A 24,374-nucleotide genomic window follows, 5' to 3' on the forward strand; every position below is an offset into this window, starting at 1 on the left:
TGAATTTTACTACAATTTTTCATATTTCTGTATATAACTGCAGATAAATCCTTTTGGCCTAAATGAGTGTGTGACAGTTTTGCGGTAGGCACATCCCTCCAATCATGGAAGTCCTTTTGTGTTTTAGGCCATCAAAGACAGTGATCCATTATCAATATTATTTTTAATTACCTATCAACTGATGATCCACATATGCCTTCAATTTCATTACAAGCAAAGTGTCCTTTTGTTTAAGCCTTAGAACATTTCTGCATCACAGGAAGATGTACAGGACAAGATTCTGGAATGCCTGCTTTCTGTAAAAAGGGAGAAAGGAGAGCAGACACATTTCCAGGCAGATCAACTTTAGGAACGAGTGGAAATAAAAGTTGAAAAACTGGACAACCACTCCCTTGAGAGTCTGTGAGCCCTTTTACATCCCCCATCAGAGGGTTTTCACTGATGCCCAAAGGTATGTTTAAAGGCATTTTGAAAATGCTGACCAGTGGGATAAAATCAAAATGACTTCCTTGGTGGCTTCCAAGACTCTGCACTTCCATACAGGGGGTCCAGGTTCCACCCCTGGTCAGGAAACTGGATCCCACACACTGCAACTAAGATCTGGTGCATTCAAATAATTTTTCTTTAAATGACTTCACCTAAAACACAGTGCCTGACGTGATTTGATGAGGGTTTGTGTCTCATTTCCCACTGTGTCCCTCTAGACATGCGTAGTGCTCAGTCACTCAGTCGTGTCTGACTCTTCGTGACATCATGGACGGTAGCCCACCAGGCTCCTCTGGCCATGAAATTTTTCAGACAAGAATACGGGAGTAGGTTGCCAGTTTCTGCTCCAAGGGATCAACCCAATGGAGGGATCAAACTCGCATCTCTTGTCTCCTGCAAGAGCAGGCAGATTCTTCACCACCACCGCCAGGGAAGCCCCGTTTTTTCCCTCATCCAATCATTCCTACACCAGCCGGAGCAAAATCACGTATCCAGGTTGTAAGTTCGCTCACAAGAGGAACATGTATCAAAAAGACTTCCTTCCTTTACTCCACTTTGACCCTCAGCCTGCTGCTATTTTAGACACGAGGGATGAGTCACTGAAATTTATACCAGCATCTTGCCCCTGGCTCAGTCTAGTCGCAGGGACTCTGCTTGCTGTATGACATAAATTAACAGTAGCAGTTTAAATAGTCCCCATACCTTCAGGATAGAATTCTGTATAGTAAACCACCCAACCATATATTCCCACATTCTAGAAACACCATTCAACAATTCTAGCATTTCATATATATATATATATATATATATATATATATATATTCAACTATATATATATATGTACACACAAATATATAATTTTATCATAGAGTCATCAGTTCCAGCGTTACAGATATACAGATGAGGTTCCTTTCATTCCTCTGCGCTTCTGTCCCTCCCCTTGCTGAAGCTTCCCCAGATGTTCCCTTCCCTGTCCCAGGTACAGAACTAGTCACTCTACTCCCTGACAACATGTCGCTTTTACTTCCACTGGGTATTTCTCACACTCCGCTTGGTGCCATGACGGTGCTGTGAGCTAGTCTGGTCTCCGCGGCAGGACACTCACAGCACTCCGTCCTCATGTGGTCGCTTGGTCCTGACCGCCCCTCCCTGAAAATCTCTCCTCTCTCAAGGCCAGTCCATTCTTCTCACTCCAAACATGACCATTCTTCCTCAGTTTCCTGCACGTGCACCCCAACTCTGCCCACTGCTTATCTCAGAGCTCCTTGCACTCTTCATAATGCATAGCAGAGGTCTCAGAGACTAGACCAAAGTGAGCTAACACCAAAATCATATGACAGGTACCTTTTCCAAGCTGGAAGGGGGAAAAAGGTACTAACAGTGTCCTCATGTTAGGGTTTTGAACTTTTTTTCTTTTTCTAAAAGTTTGCCTTTAACTGTGACTAATGACCAGCAGTGACAAAAGTCAACAAATATTATAGGAAACACAGAACATCAATCACATATTAGCAATTTAAGAGTTTCGTGTATAGGCTCATGGGTTAGAATTTTATATTATGTATAAAATAACATATAGTATTTTATCAGCAAAGTTGGTGCTGTGCTTCTTCGTGAAATTAATATAATGAAACATACCCACACATGTCTATGTATACACTTGTAAATTATACATATTAGAAATCAATATAAAATTAAGTTACTTTCTATCTGGCATCACAGCACGTGAAAATAGCCCAGTGGAATGCTCAGGCACTGCTGGTGTGAATGCCAAACTGCCCGATCATTCTGAAAACCAGTTTGGCAATTTCTCACGCAACTAAATACACACATGACCCAGCCATCCCAGCCTTAGACATTTACTCAAGAAGAATAAAATCATGTCCACACAAAGACTTGTACACAAAAGCAGCTTTTTAACAGCCCCAAACTGGAAAGATATACATGTTCATCAATAGGTGAATAAACTGTGGTACATCACACAAATGAATAAAACTCAGAAATTTAAACACTATACAACATAACAACCTGGAAGAATCTCAAAAACATTAAGCTAAAAGAAAACAGACAAAAGAATGCATGATTGCTTTTCCAGAAAATCCTAGAAAAAGCAGAAAGAATCTAGAGAGATAGAAAGCAGACCAGTGGTTGCCTAGGGGTAAGGGGTTTGAATGGAGAAGGCAATGGCACCCCACTCCAGTACTCTTGCCTGGAAAATCCCATGGATGGAGGAGCCTGGTGCGCTGCAGTCCATGGGGTCGCTAAGAGTTGGACACAACTGAGCAGCTTCACTTTCCCTTTTCACTTTCATGCATTGGAGAAGGAAATGGCAACCCACTCCAGTGTTCTTGCCTGGAGAATCCCAGGGACGGCGGAGCCTGGTGAGCTGCCGTCTATGGAGTTGCATAGAGTCAGACACGACTGAAGCGACTTAGCAGCAGTAGCAGCAAGGGGTTTGAAAGGGTGGAGAGTGAAGAAAGGTCCAAACAAACCTTTTTGGGTAACAGAAAAGTTCCACATCGTGACATTGGCAATGGTGACACCAGCGGGCACACTGATCAACACTCACTGAAATGAGTGATGGACACCGATAATGGGTATATGCTATTGCACATGAATTATAATTCAATAAAGCGGATGTTTTCAATTGGCCCAATGGACTTTCCACCAAATTTGGAGACTGCTAAGAACGATCTGACTTGCCATGAAGGCAGGTTTGTGTGGTAGATATGAAATTTACTTTGAATGACTCTGTAGTGGGAAGAGGGGAAGGGGTGGAATTTTGTGTTTCACATGGAGTAAGCTGGTCACTAGCACTTATTGAAACTGCCATCATCTTATAGATGGGAAGTGGGCCTATCTGAGATGGAAACAAGTTGGTGAGTTCCAGGAATGAGAATTGTGTTTAGTTTGGTACAACTTGAGCTTTAAGCCCTGTGGGTAGACTCTGTAACTAGAAACTATTTCTTCCTGGTGCCAAACCCCAGATTACCATTTCTGAGTTGAAATAAGGTGACTTTGGACAACTTATTGAAACTGAAAATGTTCAAAGAATAGTTCATTGGAAGTGACACCTTTGGAGACTGGGGCTAGTTGAATTCAGAAACTGAGAGAATCAGGCCTAGAAGAGCAAACCCTCTCCCCAGCCCCGTGTGTGACAATCAAATACACCAATGGTTCTTAACCTTGACTGAATCAGAATCTCCTGGAGAGCTTGTTAGAGCATAGGTTTCTGGACCCCACCTTCAGAGCTGCTGATCCAGGAGGCCAGGTATGGCATCTCTGGCAAGTTTCCAGGTGATGTGGATGCTACTGATCCGGGGACCACCCTTGGAGAACCAGCTGTATACCCTGGATTTATGGATCCTTACATATTCAACAGTTCTCAAACAGCCTTACCCATGAATTAAATAGAAAGAAGTCCAATTTATTTTACTAGCTACACAATTTACACTAACAATAGTAAGAAAGGTCAGAAGAAAAAACTCCACAGTTACTGGAATAGATGGACAGCTTGTTCCTGCTTCAGGTACCTTCCTGTGTGGATGAGTTTTTCTCAGCTTTTAGGTTACTAAGTAGCTTCTGTACTTCTGACATTAATTTTGCCACTCTCTTATCAGTAAGAGTGGATATTATACTATGTTCTTGGTAATAAATGACAGTGTCACAAGTTCAAAATGTACATCATTTTCTATTGTCAGATGAAAAAGACAGAGATAAGAGAATTGTGAGGGTAGGACTATAGGGTAAAGAGGAGTTACACGAAAAGGTTCAGAAATGGGGAAGAAAGATATAAATCACAATAGACTCAAAAATTCCCCAAGGGAAAAGAAGCAGTGTGTGAGAGATTAATAATCACGGGGCCAAAGAGGGAAGAAATGGCTTGATGAGCTGGAAGTTTACTCTAGAGATAAGAAGAAAATAACAATGGGACAAGGACATGAAATATAAAATAATGCTGGGTAAAATAAAAAACAAAACAAAAAGAAAAAAAGCCAAGAGAGAAGGAAGACCTGTTTGTTTTTAAGTTATTAAATATGACATTTAAAAAACAAGATATACCAATAGACAGTGATCTCTGAAGAGAGGAAGGGAAAGGCCAGTTTTTAAAATATTGCCACCTTATTCGCTGGAAAATGTCCAGTTCTGGGTTACTAGAAATCAACTGTGGTTCCTCAGTACTTTAGAGGTCCCAGCTTGAAGCGGTGGGATACGTCCCTGGGGGGCGTGGGCAGACTGGGGGTGTGGTGGACAGGACAGTGTCCTCCCCAGGGAAGACGTGCACTCCTCATCCCTGCAGCCTGTGACCATGCTACCTCACATGGCCAAAGGGACACTGCAGATGTGAATAAATTAAAGATCTTAAGTTGGAGAGATGGGTGGGCCCCTATAAGACAAGGTTCTTATAAAACAGAAGACAGGAGGCTGGGGTATCAAAGAAAGAGACATGCCAAGAGAACTAAAAGCCAGAGTGATGTAGCCATAAGCCTCAGCACATGGGTGACCTCCAGGAACTGGACAAGACAATGAACAGACTCTCTCCTACAGTCTTCAGAAAAGCACAGCCTTGCACACCTGTTTTAAACTCCTGACCTCCAGAGCTATGAGATGATAAACCTGCAGTGTTCTCAGCCACAAAGTCTGTGGCAATTTGTTACAGCAGCAACAGGAAACTAATCCAGGGATCCTGGGGATGCCGGGCAGAACTGGAGAGCTTCGGCCTCCTCTAACGTAGAGAATACAAGTCTGGGTTTTGCAAGATCTCCCAGATTGTTAGGAGATGCAGAAGATCTGTGTGCATCAAGTTCAGTTCAGTTCAGTCGCTCAGTCATGTCCGACTCTTCGCGACCCCATGAATCGCAGCACGCCAGGCCTCCCTGTCCATCACCAACTCCCGGAGTTCACTCAGACTCACGTCCATCAAGTCGGTGATGCATCCAGTTAGCAACTAGTGATACTGTGCAGGACACGGTACGACCACAGCGCTGACTGTGGCTCCTTCTGTCCTTTACTGAACACGTCATCCATGTGATGCAGTTAGACTAAAAGCAGAAGAGAAAAACAGAACAGGCTTTTCTGGCTCAATGCTCCCTCCACTCCAGACTACCGACCATATCCAAGCTTGCAGGGACAAAGAGCTCAGCTCACAAAGCTCTTACGTCGCTGGCCAGAAGGCACTGAAGGCAGCATGAGGTCCGTTTTCTGCCCCCGAATCACTCAGAAGCTGAACCTCAGTGTTAGATTTTTCCTACATTCTAGACAACAACTGGGGCCAACACGCTTTATAGAATCATTCTGGAAAATGAAATTATTTTAGGAAAACTTTTTGTTCTCTGTGGATGAAAGGAATTACTGAAGTGTTAAATGTTGAGACTAACACTGAAACATGGCCAGATACGTAAGAACACCTTTTAGAAGTGAAGGGGAAAGAAATGTCAAAGTTCAAATTAATCTTGCCTAAAAGTAATTCTTCTGTAAATTCTACTCTTTAGGGCGAGTTGCTAGAAGAGGGGGAAATGAAGTTAGTCATATTTACAGAGACAAGTGGCCTCTTCATACTCAGGCAATCAGCCAACAATATTTATTGATTGAAGACTCTTCAAAACACTAAGCAAGGAAAAACTAGGATCTGCAAAAGTATAAGATAGGGTTCTAACACATGGGAATTCTCACGGAGGAATTCTGTGAGATCCCTGGGAAGATGAGGCTAATATGTGAAATAATCAGAGTACAGTAAGTCCCCTACATATGAACAAGTTCTGTTCCAAGGCCAACAAAGTCAGCCTAGGCACCCAACAATCAGCTATATAGTAGTGTACTGTAACACGTTTACAATACTTTTCACACAAATAAAACATAAAAGACAGACACAAAAAATGAAGAAAATAGTTTTGATCTTACAATACAGTACTGTACCTTGAAAAGCATAGTACAAGTTGGCACATGAGGGCTGGCGTGGAGTGAACAGGCAAGCTACCGCCTGGAGGAGGGCAAGGAGGTAGAGACAGCAAAGCTGGAGGCCGGGCAGCAACAGAAGACGGAAGGTGAGCAGCGATCTCACTCACACCCGATACGGATGAAACCGCCTGCATCTCTGCAAGCTCTCAGCCTGAAGGTTTGTATGCAGGGGACTTACTACAAATAACAATCTTTCTCTGCACTGAAGCTGATAAGTCAATGCAATATGGACGCATCGCATGTAAGGGAGACACAGGTGGAGATCTGACTTTTGCAGGCAGGAAAGCTTCAGCATGGTTGGCTTTTATGCTAACCCTTCAAGGACAGACAGGATGTAGGGAAAGGATAAGCTATACTGCTCGACAGAAACTGACTTGATGACTTCTCTCCTGTGCTAGAATCTTACATTTTTAATTGAAGCCGAAAATACAATAAAACCTGAATAAATGGTGGTCCTTTATTATAAGATGAAGTTGTACAACAAATGCAAATGCTGTGTAAGATACAGAAGAAGATCATTGTTATTTCTTTCTATTCTACTGGGCCTTGATATTTTAAGAGGAAGAAGCAGTGACCATTTCCCACGATACTCTATGTTACATGATTGTACCAGAAAATGCAGGCATATGTCTCCAATGCCCCCAATTACATAAGATAAAATATTGAAATAAGTAGAAGTCTGATACTGTTGTAACTGAGTAGAAAGTTACTGAGATTTATAACCTGAATTCATGTTTTGCTTAAAACATGGTTCTTCAAGTTATTTTATCAGAACTGACCTCAGCACATGTTTGCAAATATTACTCTGTCCTTTCATCTCAGAGAAAAGCAACTTTAAATAGCTTGGAAATGCAGGTATAGATGTCTTTTTGGCCTATAGGTAGTTAACTATTAGCCCTAACAATATAGAGCCAGTGTTTGGTTTAGAATTTTGAAGAGACAACTGTTGAAATATTTGATCAATTTGGTTCTAAGGATCACACACTGTTCTTTTAAACACTGCTGGGTTATTATTTTCCTGCATTCCTTTGTGAGAGAGAAAACAAACTTTCTATCAAATGATGTAATTTTAAAAATCACTATACATTTCCACGTAGTATTCTAGAGAAAGACTGTAAAAGAAGCTTCTGAGCACCTACCATATTACTTCTCTAACCCTGAGATATAACTCTGGATTTTTCTTATTGAAAATAGCGGAAATAGCCATGGTTTATAATTCAGGATTTCCTGGAAAAGCAAAATCCATCTGTATGTAACAGTTGGAGGAGCTGGGTGGGTTTTCAGAAGATGAGTCTCGTGTTCTATTAAAGCGTGTAAAATGACTGGCGAACATGAGCAAATCAAAAATAGGAGTTTTCTGGCACTTCCAAAGAATTCACATTGAGCATTTTACAGCCCCCAATAACATTACACACTTGCTTTCTTTTTTAAACTACTTTTATTTGTTTGTGTATTTGGCCGCGCTGGGCCTCGGCGTGCGCAGGCTCTTCTCTCCCTGCGGAGAGTGAGAGCTCCTCTCCAGCTGCGGAACTCAGCTTCTCACCGAGGCGGCTGCTCCCGTTGCGGACCTCGGGCTCTGGAGCATGGGCTCAGCGCATGTGGCGCTTGGGCTTACCTGCGCCGGGGCATGTGGGGTATTCCCAGAGCAGGGAGGGACTGAGCCTGTGTCTCCTGAGTCTCCTCCGTTGGCAGGCAGATTGTTTACCACTGAGCCACCAGGGAAGCCCAAAGTTGACCATACTCTTTCCGCTCTGCTACTTTCTTGCTGGATATTTAAAAACTGCTTCTTTGTGACCAAAGACATTGCTGGACATTTTTACTTTTGGGCTACAGGTCTTTCTGAGAGCCTGGAGTTTCAAGCTAGCTGCTGTCTGGTTAGTGGAGGTTTTACACAGCTGCGTATACTTGTCAGGACAGATCTGAATCAGGTACCTGAGAGCAAAGCTGACACAAACTCCTGCGTGCAGACATGGACTGTCTCAGGAACTACATCACAGAACAGACTTTTATTCCTGAAGAAGCAGTGTGAGAAGCAGTGCACATTTCAGGCTCAGTCACGGGGTGAATTTTGTTGTTGCTATGTGCCGTGCTTAGTTGATGTCTGTAGTGTCAGACTATTTGCTTAGTTGCTAAGTCGTGCCCAGCTCTTTTTGACCCTATGGACTGTAGCCCTCCAGGCTCTTCTGTCCATAGGATTTCCTACGCAAGAATACTGGAGTGGGTTGCCATTTCCTTCGCCAGGCAATCTTCCCAACCCAGGAATCAAATCCGCATCTCCAGCATAACAAGTGGATTCTTTACCACGGAGCCACCAAGGAAGCCCTGTGGAGTGAATACATCCTCGAATAAAATCTTTACAGGAAACAGTTGGCCTGAAAACGGTGTTTTTGTGTTTGTTTTTTTTTTCCCCTCTATATCCAGAGAAACCAGGTGCATCAGTCCCAAGAACCTCTTAGAATACAGTTATTTCCAGGTGCCTGTGTCTCGCTAGACACAAGAATCAACCAACTCATTGGCAAGTAATTTGTGCCAAAGAAAATCTGTGCCAGATATTCTAAGTTACTGTTGTCAAAACTTTGATTTTTCAGGAATAAGAACACCATGAGTGACTCCAAACAAAACACAGAGTGAAGTCCAAAAGAGAAAAACAAATATTGCATATTAAAGCACATGGGTGGAATCTACAAAAAAGGTACAGATGGACTACGTGCAGGACAAGAAGAGAGATGAAAACGCAGAGGACGGACATGTGCACACAGAAGGGGGCTGAACTGGGGGACTGGCATCGACATACAAACACCATCCTGTGTAAATGAGATAGACGGCTAGTGCGAACCTGCCGTACATACAGCACAGAGTTCAGCTCATGCTCTGTGCTGAGCTGGATAGGGGAGATGGGAGGGATCCCAGCAGGGCATTTGTACACATACAACGGCTTCACTTCATTGCACAGAAAAAAAGCAACGCAATGCTGTAAGCAACTACATCCCAATTAAAAAATATTAACTTATTAGAAAGTGTTGTACAATATGTAATGCTAAGTATGAAAATAACCTGCATCAAAATTTAGTTTCAAGAAATAAATTAACCACAAACCATCTATTCGTAATCAATGAGTTCTCGTTTGAGAAGATTCACAAAAGAATATACGAGACGACAAAGGACACGAGGAAACTTTCTCGATGATGGTAATGTTTCAGATCTTGCCAAGGATCTACACTAGCACATCCATTTGTCCAAGCTCAACTCACATACAATTAGGTATGTATATTTCATGGTATGCAAATTTCATATAAAACACTATTGACAAACACTGAACCCTAGTTAATAATAAGAACACTGAAATGTGCAAACTGATGCCTGAGGTTTATTTTGAAATGCATCATAAATAAGATAGTAAGAGATGGACAAAGGGATAGGTAGATACAGACAGATGTGATGAAGTAAAATGCTAACGGTATAATCTAGGCAGTGAAAATGCAAACTGTTCTCTGTAAAACTTTCAAGTGTGAAATTCTCATTAAAAAGGGTTGGAGAAGAAAATATAATTGGGAATAAAATTACTGAAGCATTTAGAGCATCACAGCACTGCCCTGCTGCCCACTTCTTTCCCTTCAAGAGTTCACAGGATATCTAGGACCCTGATAGAATGCTGATGTAGAAAACTCAAAGCACAAGTCTAACAAGCTGAGACAAGCAAGGCTTCTTTTTTTTTTTTAAATCAACTGCCCAAGACTGGTTGATTACATTGGGAAAATGTGTGTTATATGAAGGAAAGACATAGCTCCCCACAGATGATTTCTATATTTAAATTCACACGGAGCTGTAGTGGGGCACCTGCAAGCCAGGCTGGAGAGAGGATGCTGTTAGAAGACGCAGGAGCAAGACGCAAATCAAACCCAACACACGTGAAAAAAGGCTCCTAATGGGCAGATGGAGAGAGTGGATGAGAGATTCGTCCTGAGAGGCCATGGGCAGGGCTGCCAACAGAACGAGTCCTGCAAAAGGATCGCTGGGGAGGCCTGTGAGAAGTTACAAAGCCTCACATTTCCTCCCCAGAAACCATCACCTATCACATTACCTGTGAAGGGCCACTGTCTACAGCCAGTCGGTTCACCTTGATCACATTCTCTGCCATTTACTTCAAACTCATTGCTTAGCACAAACTAGAAAACATTCATTAAGTTAAAAATAACACTCTGGGAGGTGTTTGGCAGAGTGGTCCTGGAACCTGCAACATCGGCAGCCCTGGGGCTTGTTAGAAATGCAGGATTCCAGGCCGCAGCCTACACCCGCTGTGTTAGAATTTGCTGTTTAACCAAACCACAGATGATCTAGTGTGATCTTACGACGAGTCTGTAGCTGAGCCTTGGGGACCAAAGCCTTCCCAAGTAGCAGCTTTAACCTCAGACAGAGAAGACAGCTACAGGAAACCAGGTGAACAACAGGAAGCCTTGACCTCCTGTCTCCTGGAAGCACATTTCCCTGACAGTCACTTCCTCCCTACAATGGTATGACCTTGCCCCCACCTAGGAACGGAAGCTGCCTGGACCCCTGCCATCTTGGAGAGTCCACCACGGTAAACACGTTGCAACCTGCTGTGAGCACTTTGGAAAGTTTCATATTTTCCTGCGGATCTAGAAATACCCCACGCATCTCTGGAGAGGGGATCACTTTGCATGTATTGATAACTGCTCTTTTCTGTAAAAAGAGTAGAAAATGTTCTCTTCAACGGGTACAATCAGAGGAATTCTCCGGCAATTGCCCCCCATTCAGTTGTAAGACATCTGGGAAAGTTATTTATTGATCTTAAAAGCAGCCATAGAATGTTGTTTGTTTATTCACATTATCATGTGTACATTTGTCTAGAATAAGTGTATTTTAAAGACCATGTTTTGTTTATTTCAGTCATTGTAACAGAAACTGTTTTATGCTCAAATATCCGTGGCTAGTCATGGTTGATACAAAACTAAAGGTTTAACATTTTCTCTTATAATAGCATTTCTTGAAAGACACTAAGCTGACGAAACAAAGTACACAAAGATTTTTCTAAAGCCACCTTAAGTCAACTACTCTGTACTCACTGAAGTTTCATACTTCAGCATCACTTCTTTGTCTATAAATATGTGTAACTTTGTGAAAAGTGGTTTTTAAAAATATGGTTACCAAATACAAAAAAACAACTTTTAAGTTACTGATTTCCACTTTTATTTCAGGAATTTTACGTATTGTCCAATCAACTTTCCAAAACAATAAGTAAGTGCATTTCCAAGACAGTAAGTAAAAAGTATATTTTCATTCTCTCTTCCTATTTAGGAAGAGACTTTTAAAAATAATCATCTTGCCTGTCTTAAGACAGCTTTTTAAAAAGCGGCAGTCAAGGGCCTCCCTGGCGTCCAGCGGCTATGATGCTGCCCTTTCCCTGCAGGGGGCCCAGGTTTGATCCCTGGTCAGGGAACTAAGATCCCACATGCCACAGTGACACCAAAAAAGAAAAGTGGATGTTGCATCAAAGCCAAAAATAAAAACTAGTATCACTTGCTTATAAAAAGAAAGTAATGATAAAAATAAAAATTTTTAAGAGGAGGCAATCAAAGCATTGACACTGAAATATGTCTCATACTTTTATTACTAATTATGAAAAACAAAAATGAATCTATTTTTGTAATAATTCGTGCATAATGGAAAAATGTTTAACACTTTCTGTGCTGTATAGCATCCTGCTAAGGTAGTCATAGAAAACATTTTCAAGAGACTGGCTATTTTTTTTTTTTTGGCTAGATTTTATTTTTTCCAGTAGGTTTACATTCAAAGCAAACTGGGCAGAAGGTACAGAGATTTCTCATATACCCCTATATAGGTGGTTACTTTTTTAAATATGCAAAATGTTAAAAGACGGGCACACAAAAATCCTACCAGTCAATTGAATCATACCAATAAATGCCTTATTGAAAAATCTGAGTTTCAGTCAGGTTTAGAAGATTTATTTAAAAAAAAAAAAAAAAGGACATTAAAATAAATCTGTATCTAATTAAAGCCAGAATCGCCATAAAACAATAGTGTCTGATATACTTTGTTGCCTCAATTTTGTCTTAGGCTTCTCCCTTATTAGAAAATCTAAGGAAAAAAATCGGTAATAAAATAATCTTCATGAAAAGTCTGAGTGGTCTAAGAAATTTAAAAACAGAGAAGTATTTTCCAGCGTTTTTTTTTTTTTTTTCCTGCCACTGCATAAACCTATACCTGCTTACCTTCAGGAACCACAAAAATAAAATTGTGCCAGCCCTACCTCAAGCTATAAAAAAAGAAACATCAAAATGACTCCCCTTTGTAAACCTTAACTTCCACCCATAAAGCCGTTTTTCAGTATGTTCTCTTACCTGAAAAGCGGTGAGCAGGCTGTAAACTTCACCCGGTCAGAAAGAGGATCTTGAGAGCACACAGGCTGAGAACTGCAAGGATAAGCTCACTCTTTCCAGAAGGGAGACTCGGATGAGCAAGCCCCACACAGCCAGCACATGTAAGGACTCTCCCTGCAGCGTCCCAGCCCTCGGCCACAAAGTGAGACGCTGGACAAACCGTGCCCATAGCCACAACAAAACATCCAGACACAGTGGCCGAGAAAGACTCTCGTCACTATTCCAAGCAGAACGACAAATATAGCAAATGGTTTTGGCCGGCATCTTGCCAAGTATCTGCCCATGAATGAGTGAGTGCCCCGCACACGAGAAGTGCCACTTGACCAGAGGCTAGGGCTTCTTCACAGGAACAGGAAAATTTGAATCCTAGACCAGAACTCATCCTTCCAAAAAATCTTTGATTTCTCTAAAGTGAAGGCTATGAAAATTCAAGCTATAAACCTAAAGGAAAACCCAACTGATTGTCCATTCAGGAACTGGGATAACTTGTGAGCTGCTAAAAGTCTTTGTTTCAACTCCCCCATCTGGCTGCCACATTTTGCCCATTTCCCCCTGTAACACCTTCAGGATTCAAGAAAGAAAGTAGATTTTTTAAACTCTTAAGTTACCAGTAGTGCTGATCGAAAGAAAAATAGATAAGAACTAATAGATCGAGTGAGATCTGGAGATTATACTCCTTGCACAGATAGTAAAATGTGGATACTTTGGTCCTAGAAATATATTTTGAGAGGATTTTAATTCTCCATCAAATTAAGATACTAACACACACACACACACACACACACACTTACCAGTCCCCTGATTTATCTGCCCACAAGCACTAGTATGGCAATTTTTTTAAAAGGTTAGCTTTTCCCAAAATGTGCCAGAGAGTGTAAAATACTTCACAAAACAAGGTTTCAGGGTGAAATTTTAGGCTGGTCAATCTATACTAGTGTCAATAGAATCCTATACAGCAGAAACTTTAAAAAATGGTTTACGCACTGCATCCCAATTATTTAGCCATGGGACCCTTTATATGTGGGGCATCCAGAGGGAATTATATTTTTTCAGACAGACTTGGGAAGTGCTAATAGTTTTAGATTCACTTGCTCATTTTTATGCAACATACATGACACTGTGATGACTTCCCAAAGCCCTTAGAAAAGCCCTAGATTACAAAGCTTCCCATCCACCTCCAATTGGTACTAATCTCTACGAAACTCCAGTGTGATCAATTTCTAGACTACTCAATATTAATAAACAGTAAACATATTTTAAAAACAGAAATATGAGAAATGGGCTATACATGTATTTCATGGGCGTCTCCTTCATTCCACCCATTATGCTGGGAAACAAGGGACACCCTCAAGCAGCTGGACCTTCTGCTGGAGCCCCTGCAGCTGCTCTGGTGGGTGTGTGGTTGCACCAGGTCACCCATCTGCCCTCCAGAGCTGAACATCAGACCTCAGAGATGAACATTCAGCCAACATATCCTACAGAGAGGGCACCCCAGCCAAGATACCAACACCAAGGCAGGAGTAGCCACCACCCAAACCCAACACCTACTGCATCCATATGTGTACATTTCAACCACTTCACAGGCAGACTCAAGGGGAGGAAACTGAGTCAGATCCCTCCAGCAAACCACACGTAGAACCCAACTCCCCCGTCCAGAATCCCCAAGACCTGCACACCCAGCAATCTTGACATCCTTCTGTTCTCATTTAGGTGGAAAAGCAGGTTTTCAGGAGAGATGGGTGGTTCACAGCTGCTCCACTGAAATAACTGAGTCACGCTGACCCCTCACTCATCTGCCCTGACTACTCCAGAACTACCGCACATGAGTTGTTTTTCCAGCTCCTGTCCCTTTAAAAGATCAACATCTTTCTAAAATGAGGTTTATTCTCCTTATCCTTCTAATAAGATATTTAACCTTTAATTTAAAAGCTATGTCTTTCATTCATGAATCCATATTCTACTGAATTATAAGCATAATATTCTCTCAACTATAATAGGTTGAGAAAATTATTTTAATTAAGAAATGATCCAGGAAGCATGGGATGGTATTTCAACACCCGTAAAATAGCAGTACAACTGCTTATTAAAAAAATGTCACAAGGCTATATTAGAAAAATACAAACTCCAGCCCCTCAGCAAATATCATGATTAAGAGAAAGCTACATATCATGATATTTAAGTGCACATTCTTTCAGCCACTACTTACTAAGGACTTGCTCTGTAGCAAAAGCAGGAAGTTAAACAGAGTCACTGTTTCCTACGAAGAACATGTATCTGTGTCCTGTTATAACAAATAGATATAGACTGGGATGTCTTAAAAATTAATTGTGAAAGCAACACAAGTTTATTTTAAAAGTTCAGACCACAGAAGGCATGAAATCAATAGCCAAAACTCATAAAAGTAAAAACTCCCCCCTCTTCCATATTAATTACAACCACTGCTGTTTCAGTTTACATTTACTTGTAATCACTTTGTTTTAAATGACTCATATTCTAAGTACAGTTTCCTTCTAATGAATGAGTTTATTCCATTTATGTTGTGGTTTCTAATAACCATGTGGTTCATCTTAATTCTATTATTCCATTTTGTTAGGCTTCCTGGTTTGACATTTTCTTTTGTTCCGATTTTTGCGACATAATTATTTAAATATGAAATGGAAGTCAAACAATTATAATATGCAGACTGTAATGAAAATGTTATAAATCTTCTCACCACACACACAAATAGTAATGCTGTGGAGTAGAGGAAGGAGGAATAAATTCGGAGTTCAGGATTAACAGTGACATATTACTATATATAAACAACAAGGACATATTGTATAGCACAGGAAACAACACTCAATATTTTGTAATAACCCATAAAGGAAACATCTGTCGACTTCCCTTGTGGCTCAGATGGTAAGGAATCTGCCTGCCAATGCAGGAGACGCAAATCCCTGAGTCAGGAAGATCCCCTGGAGAAGGAAATGGCAACCCAGTCTAGTATTCTTGCCCGGGAAATCCCATGGATAGAGGAGCCTGGCAGGCTACAGTCCGTGGAGTCACAAAACAGTCAGACGTGACTTAGTGACTAAAACAACGTGTGTGTGTGTGTCTTTGACTCAATTGCCGTACACCTGAAACTAAGATAACACTGTAAATCAACTATATTTCACCTTTAAAAACGGTAACACTCTGAGGTGGTGACTGTGCCAAGTACCCTCACTATAGCGGTCATTTCACAATATATGTGTATAGTATACATCCTAGTCATACACATTATAGCGGTCATTTCACAATATATGTGTATAGTATACATCCTAGTCATACACATTATAGCGGTCATTTCACAATATATGTGTATAGTATACATCCTAGTCATACACATTATAGCAGTCATTTCACAATATATATGTATAGTATACATCCTATTCATACACATTAAATTTATAATGTTACATTTGAATGTCAATTACATTTCAATAAAGCTGGAAAAAACAAAAGGTACAGTAGCTATTAAAAAAAGAACATATTATACATCTCAATAATGCAAAAATAATAAGTAATATAATCAAGAAGGCTGAAGGAAAAAATGGGAGGAATACAAATGTGCTATTTATTTAAATCTTCATATCTAGGAGCCAACAGGCCCTGTCTAAAGTTAATAAATCAATTAGAATAGAGCATAGAATTTTTTATATTATTATTATTCATATTTATAGTTATTACCACAAATGAGTAAAAAACAAAACATAAACCTAAATTATAGAAGGAAAAGGAAGAAGAAACATGAGGGCTAGTAAATCATCAAGAAACAAAGGAAACATCAAACCAGGAACAAGGGCTGCCGCCCAGAGACCCACCTGTGCCTCCAACCTCTCTCTTCCATGTAAAGGCTTTGGTCTGGCAGAGCCTCTGCCTCCAGGGGTTTTAAGAGAGACATACTTTGATTTTCCCTGGATTTGCTCCAAATACCACCAAATTTGGTAGATATTCTTCAGTTTTTTGGATTATAGCCATTTCCAACTTTTAGCAAAGTTTTCCCCCACTTTTAGCATTTTTTTAATATCCAGAGTTTCAGGGAAGCGAATAGACACTTCTACTTAAAGTCCTTTCAAGAGAACCCCACCTCCCACCTTACGCTGATTATTATTTTTTATATGCTTCAATGCTCTCTCCACTGTGCACCTCTAACTGCCTCTTCCCTTTCAAATCTCTTGGTGCTCGTATCACTGATGTGCTGAGATGACTTGCACCTCCTACAGAAAAAAATTGGGTGTGTCTCTTCCCATCTCCAGTCACAGTGGGAATATTCAGACCACAGGGACCAGTGGACAATACAAACCAAACTCCGTGCCCTCTCCCTTCTCACAGCCAGTTTTTAAATACCAGCACCTCACAGGAAAGGTCTGTGAATTTACGAAACAGCTTTTTAGAAGGGTAAAGCAAAGATATAAAAATTTTTACTGAGAACAAGAAAAGGCTTATATTGTGTCTTTTAAAAAAAATTAGTTGGTTCTTGTTGTTTAGTTGCTAAGTCATGTCTTACTCTTTTGAGACCCCAGGGACTGAAAGCCTCCAGGCTCCTCTGTCCATGAGATTTTCCAGGCAAGAAGACCGGAGCAGGTTGCCATTCCCTTCTCCAGAGGATCTTCCCAGTCCAAGGACGGAACCCGTGTCTCCTGCCTTGGCCGGTGGATTCTTAACCTCTGAGCCACCAGTAAAGTGAAAGTGAAAGTCACATCATGTTCAACTCTTTGAGACCCCATGGACTTCTCCAGGCTAGAACACTGGAGTGGGCAGCCTTTCCCTTCTCCAGGGGATATTCCCAACCCAGGGATTGAACCCAAGTCTCCTGCATTGCAGGCAAATTCTTTACCATCTGAGCCACCAGGGAAGCCCCAATTAGTTAGTACAGACAGCTTTATATCGTTGACACTGCCATATAAGCAACCCCAGCAAGATACACCAGTGTTACTACAATATTAATACTAATACTACAGGACCGGTGAGTATGAATAAAGGTTCTGTGTCCAAAGTAAATGCCATCCTTTCCAAAGCCCTTTAATATACTTCTACAGCATGTTTCCTCCTAGTAGCTCTAAATAATATGTTAAATCGACTTATGATTATCTAGAAATTTAAGAAAGGATTAGGATATTCATTTACTGCGACATGATAAACAAGCAAACGTTCAGGTTCAGACAGATCTGCCTCCTCTGTTCTTCCTCTCCTGCAAATCCTCAAAACACACAAAAATTGTATTTTTTGCTTCCCTTTTATCCCCAAAGTCTACAGATCAAAACCAAAAGAATAGTGGTGCCCTTGGTCCTTCCAACCAAGTTTAAAGCCTGCAACCAGTAAACCTATTGCAGTCAGCTCACTGCTTGCTCCAGGGAACAGAGAACAAATTAGCAGAGAACATTATTTTAAAGCATGGTAATGACATTCTAACAAACACTGCAAGTGTTTCAGCCCACACACATCATCCACCTAGGGAAACAAAAAGCAAACAAACAAAAATTGACAAAAACAAAAAAAGGAATACACTGAGAAACAAACAACAAAAACCATTACATGAACTCACATACTCTGCAATGTTCCTCTAACTCTTCACACTACCCATGTTCAACATCTTTTATTATATCACTGATTATCCGTATTAAAAAGGCAGTTTGTCAATATGATCAGAATTACTGAATCACATGTTATTAATAACTATCAGTAAAAGGTAGAAAAGGTAGTTATCTATAAAGTTAGAATAGAATTCACAGAACAAAATGCCTCCTAGGTTCGTTTATTCTAAATACTTATTCTACTCCAAGGAAAAAACAGACAACTCATGGTTTAAGCAATATCAGATATCATTCAAAAGAGACTACCTTATTTTCGTCTCACCAATTAGAATCAGTAAAGTGAAATACATGTCAGAGAACATTATTCGTGAACTGGCAGTGCTCTGTGCTATAATTCACCTTCTCATCATGACCAGTCAGACACTGGTGATCCAGTGTGTAGTTAAACTGAACAGCATGAAGCTGGGACCTGACGTACCTGGGTTGGCATCAGAGTTCCTTAATTTCGGGCGAGTTACTTAACCTCTCACATTCAGATTTCTCACATTTAATAGAGGATCAAAATCACCACAGCACAGGGTAAGTGAAATTTTTAAAAATAAGAAAATGTACATAAAACACTGTATCATCTGGCATATAGTAAGTACTCAATAAACTGGGATAATAACTCATGACTGTCACCAACTAGTGTTGCTTTCACATGATATGCCAGCCTCTCAAACAGCTGCGTGGGAAGCATCACAGTCATTTCCACAGAGCTTCTCGAGCTTTCACGTGCGCACAAGTCACCAAGGGAATTTTGCTGAAAAATGCAGACTGTGCTACAGGTTGGCTGTGGTGCCTGAGATCTTGCATTTTAACAAGTTCACAATGATGCTGATGTGGCCAGGCCCAGGAGCATGCTTTGAATATGAAGGACCTGGACCACCCGGATATCCCCCATCTCACACACACACACACACACACACACACACACACACACGTGGCTGAAAATCTAAACACTGAGTCTGCAATCCAACCTTACCTTCCCTGTAAAAACAGAACTCTACCTTTACAATTGGTAAATGCTATGAATCACTTGAGATAATTGCTAAATACAGAATACAATCATAAGAAAGGCAAGGAATCGCTTCACCTGGGAAGAGAATTTGAATTTTTGAATCAGACAGGCTTGGGTTCAAACCTCAGCCCCATTATATGTTCTAGCTATTAACACATCTTTAGACTAATCACAGGCTTCCTAATAAACTTCAGATTCCTTATGTGTCAAATGGGGATAATAGCATCTCTCAGAAAAATATAACACATCCAAAATAACAGCTGTCTCAAAACAGTTAATATTGATGCGTATGTCCCACGGCCTGGCACACAGTCGGCGCTAAGAACACGCGGGGTGCCTTCCACTCCAGCCGCGCCGGTTCAGCTGCTCACCAACTCAGCTCTGCCTTTCCTTCCGTTTCCCTCCTCAGGCTCACACCCTCTCGGGCACGCTACCTGAAGACCTGCCTCCAAGGAAACGCCTTCTCATGCTATTTCAAGCTGCCAGCACTAGTAATTTCCCAAGAGAAAGAACCTTATTTCCTAGTATGTTCTGTTAATCCTCGAGACCCAAAGTCTAGAAGAAAACTATGTTTTCCACATGGCTTCTCTCTGTTCTAAATCCTGACAGGCTCTTTCTTCCTGCACAGACAGAAAGGAAAGGGACGGAAGTCATAATCTCTTTCTCTGTGTCTAAAAAGAGCTTGGAAATATCTCTTTCAATCAGAGAAATGTATTGTGGGAAACCAACCACTCACTCCAAGATAACTCTCTGTTTTCTTTTTCAGTTCCCCAAACTGTAATTGATTCTATTTCTTCAGAAAGCTCTAAAACACACACAGTTCTGCTAGGGTTTCCTCTCACCAAGCAAAAATGATTTATGATGCCAAAAAACATTAGTTGCCCAATATAACTCGGTTCCCTCATTGATCTGACATGTTATTCAAATCCTGAGTGCCTGCCATGCACCCAGTACTATGTCAGATGCTGGGTGCCCACTGGTGAGTAAACAAACGTGGTCCATGCCCTTGAGACTCTAACTACCCTGACCTTCACTGATCTTACTTCTAAAACCAGGACACACTTCCAGAGCTAGTTCTGGTTTCTAAAACCTAGCCATAGGTTTTAGAATGCATCTAAGTAAGAATGAAATAATGCCATTTGTAACAGCAGGGATGCAACTGGAGAGTACCATACTAAGAAAGTCAGAAAGAGACAAATAAATGCCACATGATATTACTTATACGTAGAATTTAAAATAGGACACCAATGAACCTATCTATGAAAAACAAACAGACGCAGAGATAGAGACCAGACTGGTGGTTGCCAAGGAGGAGGGCCTGGGGAGAGACGGAGTGGGAGGCCGGGGTTAGCAGATGGAAGCGTTGATATATAGAAGGGATGAACAGCAAGGGCCTACTGGACAGCACACAGAACTCTGTTCAGTTTCCTAAGAGAAATCATTTTATAGATATAAAATGACTTTGCTGTATTATTAACACAGCAGAAATTAACACAACTATAAATCAATGATACCTAAGTAAACGAACCCCAGCTGAATTGTTAGAATCCAGCCCTGGCCACAGTTTACTGATCGGACAAAGCATACCGCGTCACCTTCCATGAACCTGCAGATGAAGAGGTCTGTGTTTTGCTACCGAACAGTGGCCCATCCAGCCCACCATGCTGTCCCAACTGGAGTGGAGTGCTTGCCCCTTGGAGATACAGTCCCACAGCAGCTTCAGTGCAGACAGATGTTCCCCTGTTCTTCCCCAAGCTGCCTACCTCTGTTCTCAAACTCTGAGCAGCTAACTAGGCCTAACATCTATCAGAAGTTTTCCAAAGTTCACTGGCACACTGAACAGGAAATAGTTTACCAGCCATATAAGTTATATTCCACATCATGCTGCCTGTTTGCAGCTATATTAATATTTAATATTTGTACTATTTTAAAATGGAAATACGGATTCTGAGTAAGATGCAGCCAGTTTCATTCATCACCTTCCACTAAAACTTTTGTCAAGTAGCATTCTCTCAGCCTGTGTAAAAGGGCACTGCTTATACATTCATCTTGATTAAGAATTCATATAATGTATAAAACATCCAAAAAGTGAAATCAGAATGTGTAGAAATTATGTGATCAGGTAATCAGTAAAAACTTCAGATGCAGATTAATTTATTGTTCACATTGATGAGTCTTAATGATGTCTATGAGCTGCTTTTAAGAGACCTGTGAATTAAAAGGAAGATCCCTCTTCATTACTTAAAAACACTTGGAGTTTCATCATTAAGGTTAAACTGGGAGATGAAAAGCCCCTTCTGCTTTTCTTACCATAATCAAAATATAACAACTCTAAATTAATGATGAAGAGCAATATATATAGATAGATAGATATAGATAAGATAGATCTGTATGAAAGAGGACTAAGACTCTAATGTTTCAAACCACTAGGTATGTGTCAAGGTTGAAGCAAGACTTAATGTAAGGCCATTTTCTAAGTAGTTTGATTTAAAATTCAGGGGTAATTATACTTTCTTCAATACATAATAACTTTAGTAAACAAAAAAAACTACCCACAGTCCTTTCTACAAAGCAACCTAGAAGGATCTTCTAGGACCAGAAGAATTACTGAGTGACTTTAGGGTTAATAATTCAGACAAGAGCTTTCCCTGGACAGGCTGAACTGAAAGAGGCCTGAATTCATCTTGGTATCTTCCACTTCACTTTCCTTAATTCTGAAGGTAGCACCACATCTTCATGTTTTAAACAAATGATTCCCATGGAATCAAGAAAGTAGGCTATCCATCTTGCTCACTACCACACACACGCGCACACACACACCCCCCTTAGGATGACATTAAAGAGAGCCCTAACTGTGTCTTCAAATTCACTCTAATCTTGACTCTCTCTCCTCTTTCTCTCTCAGGACAGTGAAGGCAGGTCTCTGACTCGAGTTTCAGTAGGCATTGGCATCTACTTAGGATTGGATGACACTATTTAGTCTTCATTTTTTAATTTTTATTGGCTATCTCAACAATTTGTGGCTCAAGATAGTTTTCCAAGGTAATGATCTAAGGTTGCCTTTTAAAATACATTTATGTTTGTGATTAAACAAAGGGAAAAATATGAAATAAAAATAGAAGAATAGAAGAATGGTAAAAAGAATGAAGGTAGTCTAGGAATGACTGACACTTGGGAAACACTGTAGGGTACCGATTACAGCGGTTTGGATTTGAATATCAGCTTTGCAACTCCCTTGGTGTGTGCTTTACGCAAGTTACTTAAGATCTCTGTGCCTTGGTTTCTTCATTTATAAAAATAGTAATAATGACAGTATTCATTTCAAGGGGCTATTGTGAGGATAAAGTGGTTACTACATTAAAACACTAAAATAGTACACAGCATACAGCAAGAATTCCACATAAATTAGTTTTTACTAGTATTTTATAAATATATGTGGGTAAATATTTATTCAAACTCGATCCTCTGACCTGTGAATTACAAGATAAAGAGATTTCTTATGAGTTCTTATATAGGTGAAAAGAAAAGCTCCTTCTGTTTTTCTTTAATTAAAAATGCAGCCAATTAAGGAGTGTTTCAAACTCATGTGATCCTCTAGAAGCCAGAATGGAATGCAGTGTCCTGAATTCCACTATAGTTTCTTCTCCTCTCTGCTTAAAAAATCCCAATATTTCAATCACAAAGAACTGAAAAGAAAAAAAAAGTTTGCCGCTCCTTATCCACATGACGCCAACCAAAATGTAGTCACAACCAGACTCATGGTTCCTCTAACCAACATTTTAACATTCTGATTGTGCAACATCGCAAGAATTGCTCTGTTTTCTTGAATACTGCTGCAGTAAAGGGCTTTTTGTTTAAGTTATAGCCAGTCTACATGAAATGAATAACTATTTAAAAATCTGTTTGAATATTGCTATGATCTGAATGTCTGTGTCCCCTCAGTATTCATGAAACACCAAAGATGCTGATATTAGAAGGAAGGGTGATTGGGAGGTTCTTAGGTCATGAGGATGGAGCACAGGATTATTGCTCTTATAAAAGAGGTTCCAGAGAGCCCACCAGCCCTTACTACCACATGATGATACAAGGAGAGGTCTGCACCCAGGAGAGGGCCCTCCCTTGAACATGCTGGCATTCTGATCTCAGACCTCCAGCCTCGGGAACTATGAGAAATTAATGTCTGTTGTTTATAAGTTTCCTAGCTTGCAGGATATTGTTACAGCAGCCCAAAGGAACTAAGAAAAATATATTAATAGAAGCAAATGGGCATCACTTATTTGTCTTTTTCTTCATATGATTTTCTCTGACCTTGGCTTCCAGGCGAATTTCTCCCTTTGTTCAAGCAGTGTAGTGCGACTCCCTTAAGTGAATCATAAAATGTAGTGTGAAAATCACTCCCATTTAACACCCCGTGCCTTCTTCACCCCACACCGGTTCAACAGGCATTTGGGACTCAAATGGGGAAGAACAGAGCACAGTGCTCAGTGATACCGGATTAGCAACCCACACGGCTCAACCAAGCTCCAAGTTCACTCTCTGTGTCTAATACGGCTTCTTGAACAATAAACTTGAGCAGTCCCATCTAATCTCACAACTTATCATCTCCACTAAAACCCAAGTAGTCTCAAAAACAAGAAAAACAGAAAAGGAACAATGTGGTAACTAATAAGAAGGATGGTTGACAATGAAATTAATGCTGATTGCAGATGTAACCTTCAAGATGCGCAGAGCCCAGTAATCCCTCAAAGAACAGAGAATACAACCTGATAGCTTCTGAATGTCAAATGTACCTGCAAGAAATAGCTATGTAAACCGTCAGGGCAGGCTCTGTACTAAAAAGCCAAACTTCATTTTAAAAGTCTAAGTCATTGTTCCCATCCCTCTCAATTCTGTCAAAAT

At 40.6% G+C, this 24,374-nt stretch overlaps 1 protein-coding gene across 12 annotated transcripts in view; it reads right to left on the reverse strand.

Annotated features, from left to right (window-relative positions):
* The window catches only part of PLCB4 (phospholipase C beta 4), a 480,542-nt gene that overhangs the window by 350,331 nt on the left and 105,837 nt on the right, over window positions 1-24,374 (reverse strand). For 3 of the 12 annotated variants that reach the window (XM_025264591.3, XM_025264592.3, XM_044928308.2), the window contains exon 1: window positions 12,822-15,761. The exons of the other annotated variants lie outside the window; for them this stretch is intronic. The gene's annotated coding sequence lies outside the window, so the exon portion shown is untranslated. Of the gene's footprint in view, window positions 1-12,821; window positions 15,762-24,374 lie in introns of those variants that run through there. 12 annotated transcript variants of the gene reach the window in all.

This window comes from Bubalus bubalis, chromosome 14 (genome assembly GCF_019923935.1).
Source record: "Bubalus bubalis isolate 160015118507 breed Murrah chromosome 14, NDDB_SH_1, whole genome shotgun sequence".
NCBI lineage: Eukaryota > Metazoa > Chordata > Mammalia > Artiodactyla > Bovidae > Bubalus > Bubalus bubalis.